The following is a 14,126-nucleotide window of genomic DNA, read 5'->3' as shown; positions in this document are numbered from 1 at the left end:
TTTAATAGGGAAATTGAAGGAAAGTTAGTATAGTACAAATGGGAACTGTAATACAAAGTGATTTAAGAGCAGGCTTATGGTGTATTTAGACAGAAAGCCAGGGCAGAAAAAATAATAGGAAGGAAGTGAGTGAAGAAGGGGGGAGGGGGCTGGCATAATGGTTAAGGTGTTCACCTTACAGACACAAGGTGCAGGGTTCATTTCTCACATGGGGTAAATTCTTACATGGGGTAATTGGCTAGGCTTAAAATGACCTACAGGGGCAGTTAGCCTAGTACTAACCTATGAACCTATAAGAAGGCAAACTAAGGAAATGTAAGATATGAATAGATATTTGTTCTTATGGCCCATTCATTCCCTGAGCAGGGCAGAACCCATATAACCATTTGGACTGTTTTAGTGGCAAGAGTGAGGCATTGACAGTAGACCATTATTCACACAGTGCTGGCCCAAATGCTTCCCTCAGCTCTAAACTCTCCGCACAACAGCTGTGACTCCCAACAACACTGCTTTCTTGAGTTGACGCAACACAGTCACCTCTATGCACATAGAGCTGCATGCTAGACCTCCATACTCCTGGTGTGAGAACTGCATGGCAGACTGCACTGCTCCCCCCCAAGATGGGTAAGCTGGCATCAACAATCCAAATGCAACCCCTATGCAGTTAGTCCAGCCCCCTGTGTACCTTATTAAAAGTTTATCCAGGGTTGTATCCAAGGCTTTATCACTCTGTGCCACAGAGCCAGACCTAATGCTTATACTGATTATGCTAAACTAGGAGCAGGACTTTTACAGTTAGCATAGACACACACACACACACACACACACACACACACACACACACACACACACACACACACACACACACAAAAACTTGCCAGTGATTACCATTAATTGCCACTAAAATGATAAAAATGTAATTGGAAAAGTAGACCATCAGGTTACATTTTTGATCATAAAAAGTAAAACAAAAAAATAGCTTTTTATGCAGGATCTACAAATACTGTCTTGTATACAGTTACATTTTTTATTTTTCATTTTCTTGTATAACTGGTGATTTTGTATATCTTGACATCCCTGTATTTATGATCCCAAAGGTTTAATAATATAATCTCTGTACTGTACTAAATTGCATAGCTCTGCTTTTATGCATTGTAATCTCGTTACACCCATGTTTAAACTTGAATTTGTGTAATACTTAGTGGGGCTTTTCTCCCCGGGCCTCCACTGAAAATGGGTTTTCAACCCAGTGGACTTTCCCAGTAAACAAATGTTGGGCGGCACAGTGGTGCAGTGGTTAACATTGTCACCTCACAGCAAGAGGCTCTCCGGTTCGATTCTCGGCTCGGGTGCCTTCTGTGTGGAGTTTGCATGTTCTCCCTGTGTTCGCGTGGGTTTCCTCCAGGTACTCCGGTTTCCTCCCACATTCCAAAGACATGCATCTGGAGCATTTCTCCCTGAGCCTCTGCTGAAAACAGGTTCTGTGGAACCTAGTCGGACTTTCCCGGTCAACAAATGATAAATAAATAAATATAAATAAATATATAAAATAATAAATAATGTGGGAGTCCCCCCCTCCCCAGAGGTTAAGTATACTAACTCAAGGGTCATGCAAACTCAAAAATGGCAAAAAAACATTGACTTATGTAATGGTGGATATTATGAACTTCAACTTTTACATAATTACATAAAGCAGACTAGTGATGCAAAAACACCATCATTACATCACGTGATAAAATGAATGTGGCAATAACTCTTACAGCACACACACACACACACACACACACACACACACACATATATATATATATATATATATATATATATATATATATATATAAAAATATGTGTGTGTATATAATTTCAAAAAATATTTCACTTTTCTCACCCACACCACTACATGTTCCTCATCTGTTAACCAATGTGAAGTTTCTAAGTTTTTTTTTACTTTTGTAAAGTATCTATCTGTGGACTTCTAAACTAGTACTGCAGCAGATCCAAATCTGTAAAAATGTAACTGATTTACAGTTTCTGTACAACCTTCTGTGTCCTGTCAGCTAGTTACATGAATGTGATTTTCATTTTCTTGTTCAGTGTTTCTAACATTTTGCCTTTTATTCCTGTAACACTTCTTGGTCTGTGCAACTGCGGTGGTGGTGCTGTGGTAGCGTTGTCGCCTCACAATTAGACATTGCCTGTTCGATTCTCAGTTAGAGCGTCTTCTGTGTGGCGACATGTGTAAATGGGCGTTCCTTCATTGAAGGTTGTGCGTTAGGCCCTGCAAGCCAGCACATAAAAATCTACTGCCAATCATTAGTGGACCGGAGTTCCGCTGTGGCAACCCTAACCGGGAAAAGCCAAAAGACACAAACAAAACCCTTTTTGTTCTGTAATTAGTTCTTAATGGAACAACCCAAAGGCACGCACGTGGGACAAAGTGCTCGGTCCAAACCAAAACAGTAGGTAAACAAATAGTGGACCAGCACAGTGGTAAAGCAGGACAATAGTTTAATTGAATTCAAAAAGTTGAAGCCATATAAATGGCTCACAACAACCAACAGACCGGTTTCGGCTATACAAAGCCTTCTTCAATGCTCATAAATTGTAACATAAAATTATGTATCATCCAACATCCTGGTCTTATAGGAAAGATTTAAAGAGACATTACAAAATTAAGTATATAATAACAAACCCCTTAAAGTTAAATACTTATGGAAAATCTTCTGGTATTGACTACATTTAAATATTAAAACTGAAAAGAAAACAAAATGAAACTTATACATATGAGTGTAAATGAATAAAAATGAATCAAAATACAACATTATGAGGAAAAATTAATTGGCATATTCAACATAATGATACATGAGGATAAAGAGTATATCCTATTAATATTATTATAAGGATAACTCACCTCTATACATAGTAGTTCAGGAATAATAATGCCAATCAAAATGAGTGTGGATTATTGATGGTTAAGTAAGTACACACAAACTAAATAATAATTATTCTATTTCATTATGCCCAGGTTTGAACAATGCTCCTAATCTGGTTATCCACATGTTTTCCATATTATTGAGCTTCGTGTGCCAACCTACTTTAAAATTCCTATGCATTTGAATCTTATCAATAATCACAAATTTGAAAACAGCAGTGGGGTGATCCGTAGTGTGTTTGTATAGGGCCCTCTTTTCTGCCTAAACACCAGACCTATAAAATAACCACACATTCCTCAATGTTCCTAAAAGAGGGAGGGAAGGAGGGTAGCAAGTTCAAGCCAAACCTGGTCCCTTACCCAGTTACACTCATACAAAACCAGTTAAGCCCTTCCTTGCACTTACCTCATTTCCTCCCAACCCTCCTACTTTCCCAATTTAACACTTCCATCCCCACCACACTAACTTTCTTCCACTACCATCTTAACTCCCATTACTATTCCTACCTAACCCTCTCCTGAAGATGTCCCTGGACAAATTGGTTTGTTCTCAAATGTCATTTATCCAGTTTTAAAATACTTCTGTATAGCATGATCATATCCTCCTACATCTTCTCTAAGTAATATAACATACTCAAACATGGATAAATATTGGATAAAAAGTTATCCAGCTTTCACTTAGCTGTGTTTGCAACACATCATCCTGCACCCATAAAATCTACACTACATTACAATGCATGTTGCAACACAGTAATGCAGTATAGGTGGTATTGCATATCACATGCCAAGATACCTGAATAATACTATATCTTTAGCTTAGCAAGTAGTCTGGTTATGAGTCATGCAACAGGTATAGAGTCTTCAGCCTTCATTCAGTAAGGTGCAAAAGTGAGAGTACCTCCTTAGTGCATGCATGCCTTCTGTGTAGAAGTCCTGAACTGCATACTACTCTGAATGATTTCCCCTTGCCGACACAACACAGTGAAAGAGGTAAAGAGATCTTCAAGGTCACTGAGATGCTGTATGTTTGACTGTCATAACTTTGGCCTGATGCACTCATGGTCACTGAGATGCTGTATGTTTGATTGTCATAGCTTTGGCCTGATGCACTCATGGTCACTGAGATGCTGTATGTTTGACTGTCATAGCTTTGGCATGATGCACTCATGGTCACTGAGATGCTGTATGTTTGACTGTCATAGCTTTGGCTTGATACACTCATGGTCACTGAGATACTGTATGTTTGACTGCCATAGCTTTGGCCTGATGCACTCATGATCACTGAGATGCTGTATGTTTGATTGTCATAGCTTTGGCCTGATGCACTTATGGTCACTGAGATGCTGTATGTTTGACTGTCATAGCTTTGGCTTGATACACTCGTGGTCAGTGAGATGCTGTATGTTTGACTGTCATAGCTTTAGCATGATGCACTCATGGTCAGTGAGATGCTGTATGTTTGACTGTCATAGCTTTAGCATGATGCACTCATGGTCAGTGAGATGCTGTATGTTTGACTGTCATAGCTTTAGCCTGATGCACTCATGGTCAGTGAGATGCTGTATGCTTGATTGTCATAGCTTTGGCATGATGCACTCATGGTCAGTGAGATGCTGTATGTTTGACTGTCATAGCTTTGGCATGATGCACTCATGGTCAGTGAGATGCTGTATGCCTGATTGTCATAGCTTTGGCTTGATGCACTCATGGTCACTGAGATGCTGTATGTTTGACTGTCATAGCTTTGGCATGATGCACTCATGGTCAGTGAGATGCTGTATGCTTGATTGTCATAGCTTTGGCTTGATGCACTCATGGTCAGTGAGATGCTGTATGCTTGATTGTCATAGCTTTGGCTTAATGCACTCATGGTCACTGAGATGCTGTATGTTTGACTGTCATAGCTTTGGCCTGATGCACTCATGGTCAGTGAGATGCTGTATGCTTGATTGTCATAGCTTTGGCTTGATGCACTCATGGTCAGTGAGATGCTGTATGCTTGATTGTCATAGCTTTGGCATGATGCACTCATGGTCAGCGAGATGCTGTATGTTTGACTGTCATAGCTTTGGCATGATGCACTCATGGTCAGTGAGATGCTGTATGTTTGACTGTCATAGCTTTGGCATGATGCACTCATGGTCAGTGAGATGCTGTATGCTTGATTGTCATAGCTTTGGCTTGATGCACTCATGGTCACTGAGATGCTGTATGTTTGACTGTCATAGCTTTGGCATGATGCACTCATGGTCAGTGAGATGCTGTATGCTTGATTGTCATAGCTTTGGCTTGATGCACTCATGGTCAGTGAGATGCTGTATGTTTGACTGTCTTAGCTTTGGTCTGATGCAGTCATGGTCACTGAGATGCTATATGTTTGATTGTTATAGCTTTGGCCTGATGCACTCATGGTCAGTGAGATGCTGTATGTTTGACTGTCATAGCTTTGGCTTGATGCACTCATGGTCAGTGAGATGCTGTATGCTTGATTGTCATAGCTTTGGCTTGATGCACTCATGGTCAGTGAGATGCTGTATGCTTGATTGTCATAGCTTTGGCATGATGCACTCATGGTCAGTGAGATGCTGTATGTTTGACTGTCATAGCTTTGGCTTGATGCACTCATGGTCAGTGAGATGCTGTATGTTTGACTGTCATAGCTTTGGCTTGATGCACTCATGGTCAGTGAGATGCTGTATACTTGATTGTCATAGTTTTGGCTTGATGCACTGCTCCTGATTTTATACAGTTTCTACTAGATGCCTGTACCAGATGTATCATGAACCTTGGCCAATAGGAAGAGTCAGGAAGACTTGTACAAGCAGGCCATCCATTCAGCTCACTCTGCCATTCCTCTTGTTTTTCATATTTTGAAGTCTTCTGGACCACATATCTTAATTTTACCACGCAACCCCTGATGAAGCTCAGTCTTGCAATTTTGTTATTGTTTTTATACACCAACAAACCTTCAATGTATTTTGACGTTGTCTTGTCTTGAAATAATTACCATGTAACCACCGACATCTCTGAAATTGCAAAGAAACTTTTAAACTGGAAGTCCTACACTGAATGTTTTAAGTTGTATCTATCATTCAGCAACCTTTGAGATGAGCCAGAAAAAATATAAAGTTTTATTTTCCATTGTTCTTTACCTCATGGCTGAAGAAGTCATTGTTGTTTTCATCACAATTATTTTTAAAGAGGATGAGGAGAAAGACAAAATTGCAGTTATGGACAGCAGATTCCAGGCACAGCAAGAGTTAAAGAAGACCTACCTTATCTGTGACATTTAGTTTTCTACTAGAAATCAAGGGGCTGAGGAGACTATAGACACTCTGATGTCACTGATCTTAAACACAAAGCACAGGACTGTGAACTTGGGGACTCCGCTGATTCACATAGATGAAATTATCTGCAGAATCACTCATGGCCAAGCTAGGGGGCAAACATCTGGCAGAAGCTGATTTAACATTGAAGATAGTTGGTAGTGTGAAAGCATGCCACTCAATGAAAGTGTCTAACATGAGCATTGTGCATGACAATTATGTGAACATGAGCCATACATTTACTTGAAATACTTAAAAACAAAACAGCAGCTGGACATGTAACATCTAGGACAGTATCTGTTAAAGACTGAGCAGACAGAAACCACACCATTTGCAGGCATAATGGCTTTAGGCATGACAAGATGCATTGTAAAGGTAAAATTTAATTTTGCAGATTCTGTGAAATTAATGATCATTTTTCAGAGTGTATTTGAAATATGAATAAGTACAGCAGCAAAATATAAATGGTACTCAGAAAAAAGAACATTCAAAAGCAGAAGCATTAAAGATATTAATGTTTTTGAAATAAAAATTTGTCCAAAACAGAAGTATCTCTGGGTACAACTAAAGAACATTCAGTAAATCCAGTCTGTGTTGCATGCAGTCTCAATGCATTGACTGATGGCCAGAGGGAATATGTGCATACAATGAAAGCTATAAATGAAGGCAGAAGTAATACTTGGTCTGAAAAGGCTAGGTCATGTAACCCTCGTGGCTGTAGTGTTACATTCAACTCCACGAAAAAAACTCGGCTCTTTAATTTGTTAACTTTTCCAATATATAAACTCATGCTCACTGCTTCTCCATGTGGCCTTTCCATTCACTCCTACATATTTAATATCCACTTATCTTGTTATTAGTTCTACAATTGCAGCTGTTAGTATTTTATACTCTATTTTCTCTTTTCTTTTCACTGCTAAAATCTCCCTCCACAATTGTATATACTATGTTCGTTTGAAAGGACCACATTTATCTCAGCTATAACACTTGTATAATTCATTATATAATCCTTATCCTAATTCATTTTAAATATTCTTGTAAACATGTGCATATTTTTTCATCTATGTTATGTTATGTCACTATATTGTATAAGTTATACTTTTAATCTTGCTTTACTGCTGTTACATTTTTGTGATCAGGGCTGAGCCTGCAAATTGTCAAATTTAATCAGTGTTCAACCCTGGTAAACAAAATTCACTAAGTGTTCAACCCAGGTAAACAAAAGTAACTAACTAAGTGGGTAACATGAGACTCTATCATTGGTATCCCCATCTTTAACATTGTCTCCAGCACCCTCCACACAGCCACACAACAGGTTTCCCTAACACAATATGCAGATGACTCCATATGTGTACACACATCAGAAAACCTGACACATCTCCCAAAACTTACTCAGTGAGCTTTAACAGACACTGAAGCATGGCTTTGTAACTCACAACTCCCGCTGAAGCCTCCACTTCTTTTTTCTCCAAATACTTCTCTCATGAAAAAAGTAAAATGTAAAATCCTCTCTCTCTTAATAATACAACCATTGTAGTCACTTCTCATAACAAATTATTAGTGATGATAGTAGATTGTAATCTTAAATTTGACCTGCCTATATAAAAATGCATAAAAATAAATGGGTCTATATCACATTGTCAGACTTGTATAAGTTGGGAATGATGTAATATCGAACCCAAAAGTCTGAAACACAAAAATAGCAAAGCCAAGGCACATTGATTTTTTTCCCAGGGAAAAAAATCAGTGGGCCGTTTTCGGGGCTTTGTTATTTCCTCCACTGTGGTGTGATCTAGGAGTTCATATATTCAAGTGGGGGGTGTAAGGCAAAGCTCCCCACGTTGAGGGGGTAGCGAAGTCCCCCACTTTAGTTTTAGTGTAAGGTTTATGTTTTTTTTTTTCAGGGAACAGTGATTTTTTTTTTTTCCTGGGAAAAAAAATCACTGTTCTGTGTGTTTGTTATTGTGTGGTTTCGGACTTTTGGGCTCAATATTACATCGTTTGAACTTATACAAGATCAGCAATGTGATATAGACCCAAAACAAACACACCAAAAACTAGGGATGCTTTACAGAGCCAAAAATCTTTCTTACCAACTCAACTAAAATTACACTTGTCATGACTTACTCATCCCCTCACTACTTTATAGCACTCTCATCCTTATTAACCTCCGAGCGTCACAGTAAGCAAAACTTGAGCATTGCTATAATAAAGTGGATACATTTGCAGCAAATACCCCTTTCAGAACCCAGCACTGTATAGCACTAAAAAGCCTAAATTGCTTAGAACTACCCCATCAACTAACATATACACAGCTTCTTACCACCTATAAAATTATCCAGCATTCATCTACCTGTCCAGCATTAAAAAGCATTCTGCACAACTATGTTCCTACTCAGTCATTAGGATCGAATAACTAAAATTTCCTCTCTGTCCACTAACCTATCAAATGTGCTGGGCATGGTCTGTACTCATACCAAGATGCTAAGGCCTGGAACTCCTTACTCGTAACAAACAGATGGCTCAAAGTAGGATCCAAGGCTATTATTTATGAAAGGTAGCTCAACTGCCAGGTTTTAATGGCAGCTATAGCATTAAACCTCTGCTAAAGATGTTTTCTTTGAAATTATACTATCTTTTTAAATAATTTTGAATTTTAACTGCGAACATGTGATTGTTTAACTTATTTAAATATGTGTAGCTGGTATATTTTGTTTTGTATTGACCTGATAAAACACAACTGTGTGAAAGCCTGTCATTTTTTTTTTATTAAATTGATTTGAGAAATAACACCCTTGGATTTTATTTTGAGCTGCTTGTTTGTTTTTGGATTTATTTCTATTTTTTTGTTGGTCTCTGACATAATCTGCTGCAGCTGCCATTGCTGGAGAACTCTTTACCCATATCCATCAGGTTAATACCATCCCTCTAGTCCTTTAAAGCCATTCTGAAAGACATCCTAGCCACAATCTGTGTCTTTTCTTGCTCAACCTGAAGATAAACTATATCCATAAATTGAACACTTGCCTATTCATATTTCCACCTCCTTACTCTCTCTTCATCACGCTCCTTGCTTCAATCAGTTTCTCTCACCTGACTCATTTTTCACTTCATATTGGAATTCTTGTTTGTATTATACTAACTTTCTTTTAATTTCTACGCATGATAATGTTGTAATTCCAAAACCATAAAACGAAAAACACAAGTTCCCTTCACAAGTAGAAGACCAAGAAACCACACTTCAATCCAAGTAAGGTTATTAGCGCTTTCATTCCTTTACTTAACAATTCCAAAACGGAACTTCATCAGATAAAACAACCTTACTCACTTCCTTCTTTTACATGAGTCACCATACTACACACACCAATAACAGTTAGTCAGTTGTATATTGACATTTGATTATCGGAAATGTCCAACTAGGTAGATACCCATTTTCAGCTATGGAATGGGAAGAAAAGCTTCAAAGTATTTCAAAAACATTTTAAGAACAATAATTTTATAATTTTCAAATATAATACAAAGTGTCTACGGTTTAAATAATTGTTCCCAATTAGACATAATGTGAAAAACATTGGTTAAAATAGCTGCAACTTATATGAAAATTATTTAACATTTATAGATGCTTTAGTCAGTTTACAGAAATTAAAAGTATAAAATGAAAAACACAAGTTCCCGTCACAAGTAGAAGTCCAAGAAACCACACTTCAGTCCAAGTAAGGTTATTAGCACTTTTGTTCCTTTACTCAACAATTCCAAAATGGAACTTCATCAGATAAAACAACCTTACTCACTTCATTCTTTTATATGAGTCACCATATTATATACAACAATAACATTTGTTTTCCACTAAATTCATTAATTAACCCCCATTTTTTATATATAATTTATAATATACACATTAATGCGTGTATTGTTGGATTCCAAATAACATTTAAACTTACTTAGTTTTTTAAAAAAAAAACACACTTACCCTCTTTAAACCATTTTCAAAAAATAATTAACATAGATATTATTTATAAAAACTGTACATACTACTTGTAGTTTTACTCTATCTTAAAACATTTCAATTCCACTTATTAAATAAAAACAACGAAAATAGAAAAAGGAAAAGAAAAGAAAGCTGCCAAATCTATTCCTTTTACCCAGTTTAACCACTCACACTCTGTCGTACCCAAACTATCCTATATACTGTTGTTAATTTATACTAAATTTCAGACTACCTCTGCTCTTAACTTTAACATGCTACTAAAGGAAATTCTGTCATTGATACTGGGGAAATTTGTTGCATTCAGCAAAACCTGCCAGTGTGTCTCTCTATACTCTAAATAATTTAACCAATTTCCCCCTAACTCCTGTCTCTGTATTTTTTTCCAGTACACAGAAGAGAATTTTTTTTAAATTCTTACAGTCCCTACTATGCCTATATAGAGCATTTGTCTTATCTTGTTTCCTTATTGCATAAATGCGTTGGTAGATTATTTTTCTTAACTGATTCTCTGTCTTTCCAATATAGAAAGCAGAACAAGTCTGACATAGGGCCACATATATTACTCCTTTACTATTGCAATTGTAGTTCCCTTGTAGTGGTATAACTCTCTTATAACCTTCAATAACTACATTTTTTTGTTTCATATATAAATCTACATTCCCTACATCCATTACACTTGTTCATATTCCCCATCGGGATCCTTACTTGTGTTTTATTTCTTTCAAATACATTTTTGATATTGGGGCCTCTCCTAAATACTATTTTTGCTGTCTGACCTAACTTTTCAGTCAACTCAAATGTCCCAAAAACACACTTCTATTTTTTCCATGAATTTCCGGACTTCCTGTTAATCCTGATCATATGTCAACACACATCATGTAGTCTCATGTTCTTTCTTGTTCTCACCCATCACACTATCCGAGCACCTTAATAGTAGAGGGTATAAATCCCTCCTGTTGTTAACCACATATTGTTCCTGTCCTTCCAACAAACCCTTGGGGTAGCTTCTTGTCTCAATCATCTCTTTCAAGATTTTTAACTCATCTAGGAACTTCCGTTCCTCCATTGTCAACCTTGACAATCTAATCATTTGGCCCTTAACCAGGTTCCTTTTTTGCCAGTAAGGGTAATCACTATCAAACTGCAAAATGCTGTTAGAGTGGGTAGGTTTTCTGTATATGGATGATTCATAACTATCCTTGTTCCTGTTCTTATAAACCTGAATGTCCAAATAGTTCACTCCCTCTTTCTCAACATTACTGGTGAACATAAAAAAATCGGTAGTTGCATTGATATTTTCCATAAATCCCTCTATCTCATCCATCCTACCTTCCCATAGCACAAGTATATCATCCAGGAATCTGTAATATTTGAATATATTCTTTTTAAACCTGGAATTTGGGACAAAGTTTGCTTCCCATCGCCAAAGTATTATGTTGGCAGACACTGGTGCAGCTGCCGCACCCATCGCTACTCCCCAGGTCTGTTTAAAGTATTCACCCTGTAACCATACAAAATTATTTGTTATCACTAGTTCTGTAAGTGTAACCAGGACATAAATAGTGTCCCCCGAAAATCTAGTGCCATTCTTAAGCGCTTCCATAAATAAACCCATCCCTTCCTCATGGGGAATGGTTAAAAACAAATCTTTAACATCAATGCTCAAAAAAATTATGTCGTCCTTGAACTCTGTCCTAGCTAGACATTTAAGTAGATGCCACAAGTCCTTTAATACATGTTCCTTTCCATCAAAGAATCCCTTTAAGTAAAAATCCACCATTTTTGCTAGGGTTTCTGTTTTACTTCCCCTTCCCACCACTATGGGTCTCATTGGTGGGTTTTCTAAGGACTTGTGAATTTTTGAGATCCCAGAAAAAGAAGGGGTCAAGGGATTTGTCACTTTCAAATATCTTATCTCAGTTTCACTAAAACTAAATACCTGGCAAAGTTCTTCCAGTGACATATCAAGTCTTCTATTAAATATGTTTATCTCATTTAAAGATGCTGTAGTAAAGTAAGTACTGTTGTTTAAGTACATCAACATTCTAGATGTATGGTCATGTTGTCCCATAATGACAACCCCACCCCCTTTAACTGGTCTCATAGTTCTTATCTCCTATTTTTCCTTAATTCAGTCAAAACTCTGTTTTCTTCTTTTGTTAAGTTGTTGTTTATCTGTTTAGTTCTATTAAGCTGTAAATTTCTATACTCTATTTCATTCAATTTTTCAAACAAAGCAACCAGTGGTAATAGTGGGTGATTGTAGCTGCTTTTTTCTTACCAGCATTTCTTTACAACCTTCCTTCCTATCCCCTTTATCTAGTAACAACTTTAAATTAATGGACCTTGCAAATAACTTAAGATCCAAAATTGTATTTGCCATATTACTCTGTTTTTTGGGGATGAAGTTAAATCCTTTAGAAAATAGTTCACCATGACTGTTCTCAGTAACCAACTTAGTGTAGTTATACATTTTGAGCCCTTTACATTCACACAAGATATTTTCCTTGTTTTTATCAAAGTCCATGTTATTTTCCAAGTTAATACTTGTATTATCATCTACTAAGCAGTTATTATTCATAGGAATAGCATTATCTAATACATTTCCCCATTTTCATATTTTTCAAGAAGCAAATAATTAAGCACATCATTTACATTTATAGTAAGATCACAATAAATATTTGCTACTGCTTCCCCTTCATTATTACAACATTTATTCTTTTTTGTTCTATTAAATATGGGTTCAGTAACAAGTTTGTCTATTTTAGTATTTTTGAAGTCACCATTTATTTGTCTTACCTCTGGTGGTACGATGGTGGTCTCCCATTCCTTCTGGTTTGACCTCCCTGTTGTCTTCTGTACCCCCTGTGATTCTGACCCTAATCCAGGAACCATGTTTGTCTTTCAGTCTTGCTTGGTCCCATTTGAAAATCCTGTCCTGTGCCTTCCTCCAGTTCTCTAAACACCCCTGTATCTTCCTCGTTCTCTAGTGGTATTGGTTCAGTCACATCATCTGTTTCAACAAATGATACCCTTGGGTGTAGGTTGGATCTTGGTAGTGGATAAGCCCTCTTCTTCTCATAATCCTCCTGGTCACACTTAAATTTTTTCTCTTTTCTTTTTTTGATGTTAACCTCATGCTGCTTGATATGTGAGAATATACTCCTGCATAGTCCCTCATTCCCTTTAAAGAAGTTGTGCATGGTTATCTCTTTCTGGAGCTTTAATATTTCCTCTTTCAATACCACCATAGTGTGTTGGTTGTCTCTTATTAATAAATGCATAAAATCCAGTCCTGTATGGTCAAACAACTCCAGAAGTTCCTGGTGTAATAATGAACCACTCCGGAGATTGTTAGGGAATTTACAAATACAAAGACCTTTAGTCACACGTTTTAACCTAATACAGTCTTCGAAAAACATATTGTCCATTTGAAGACCTCTAAATTTTTTTCTAATTTATAGGTTTTTTTGTTTAAATGTTGTCAATAAGTCCTCATTGTCATTTAACTGCCCCCCGTAAAAGTTGTCCATTGGAATCGGCTCCTTATTTAACCAAGATAAAAAATCACCATTGGTAATGGGGAAGAACTACTCACAGCAAATCGTTCTTCCCTATTCACGTCTTGATTACCAATCATTACCATACATCCTGTCAGCGCCCTCGAATAGGACTTCCTACTACCATTGTTACCTTCATTCGAAGTTTCTCCATACCTAATGCTTGAATTCTCAGTACTTTTTGTATTTACTGGGTCCCTACTACTTAAGCAAACTCGGTCAACTTTAACATTGATTTGTGTGAGCAAGTTGATTTACTGGGTTAAGCTCACATCTTCTTCTCTGTGCATAGTGTCCATTTTCCCTGTATTTCCAGCCTC

This window comes from Protopterus annectens, chromosome 17.part0 (assembly GCF_019279795.1).
Source record: "Protopterus annectens isolate FY-2018-M chromosome 17.part0, PAN1.0, whole genome shotgun sequence".
In the NCBI taxonomy this organism is placed as follows: Eukaryota; Metazoa; Chordata; order Ceratodontiformes; family Protopteridae; genus Protopterus; species Protopterus annectens.
The sequence above is the reverse complement of the archived record's forward strand: the minus strand, read 5'-3'. Positions refer to the sequence as shown.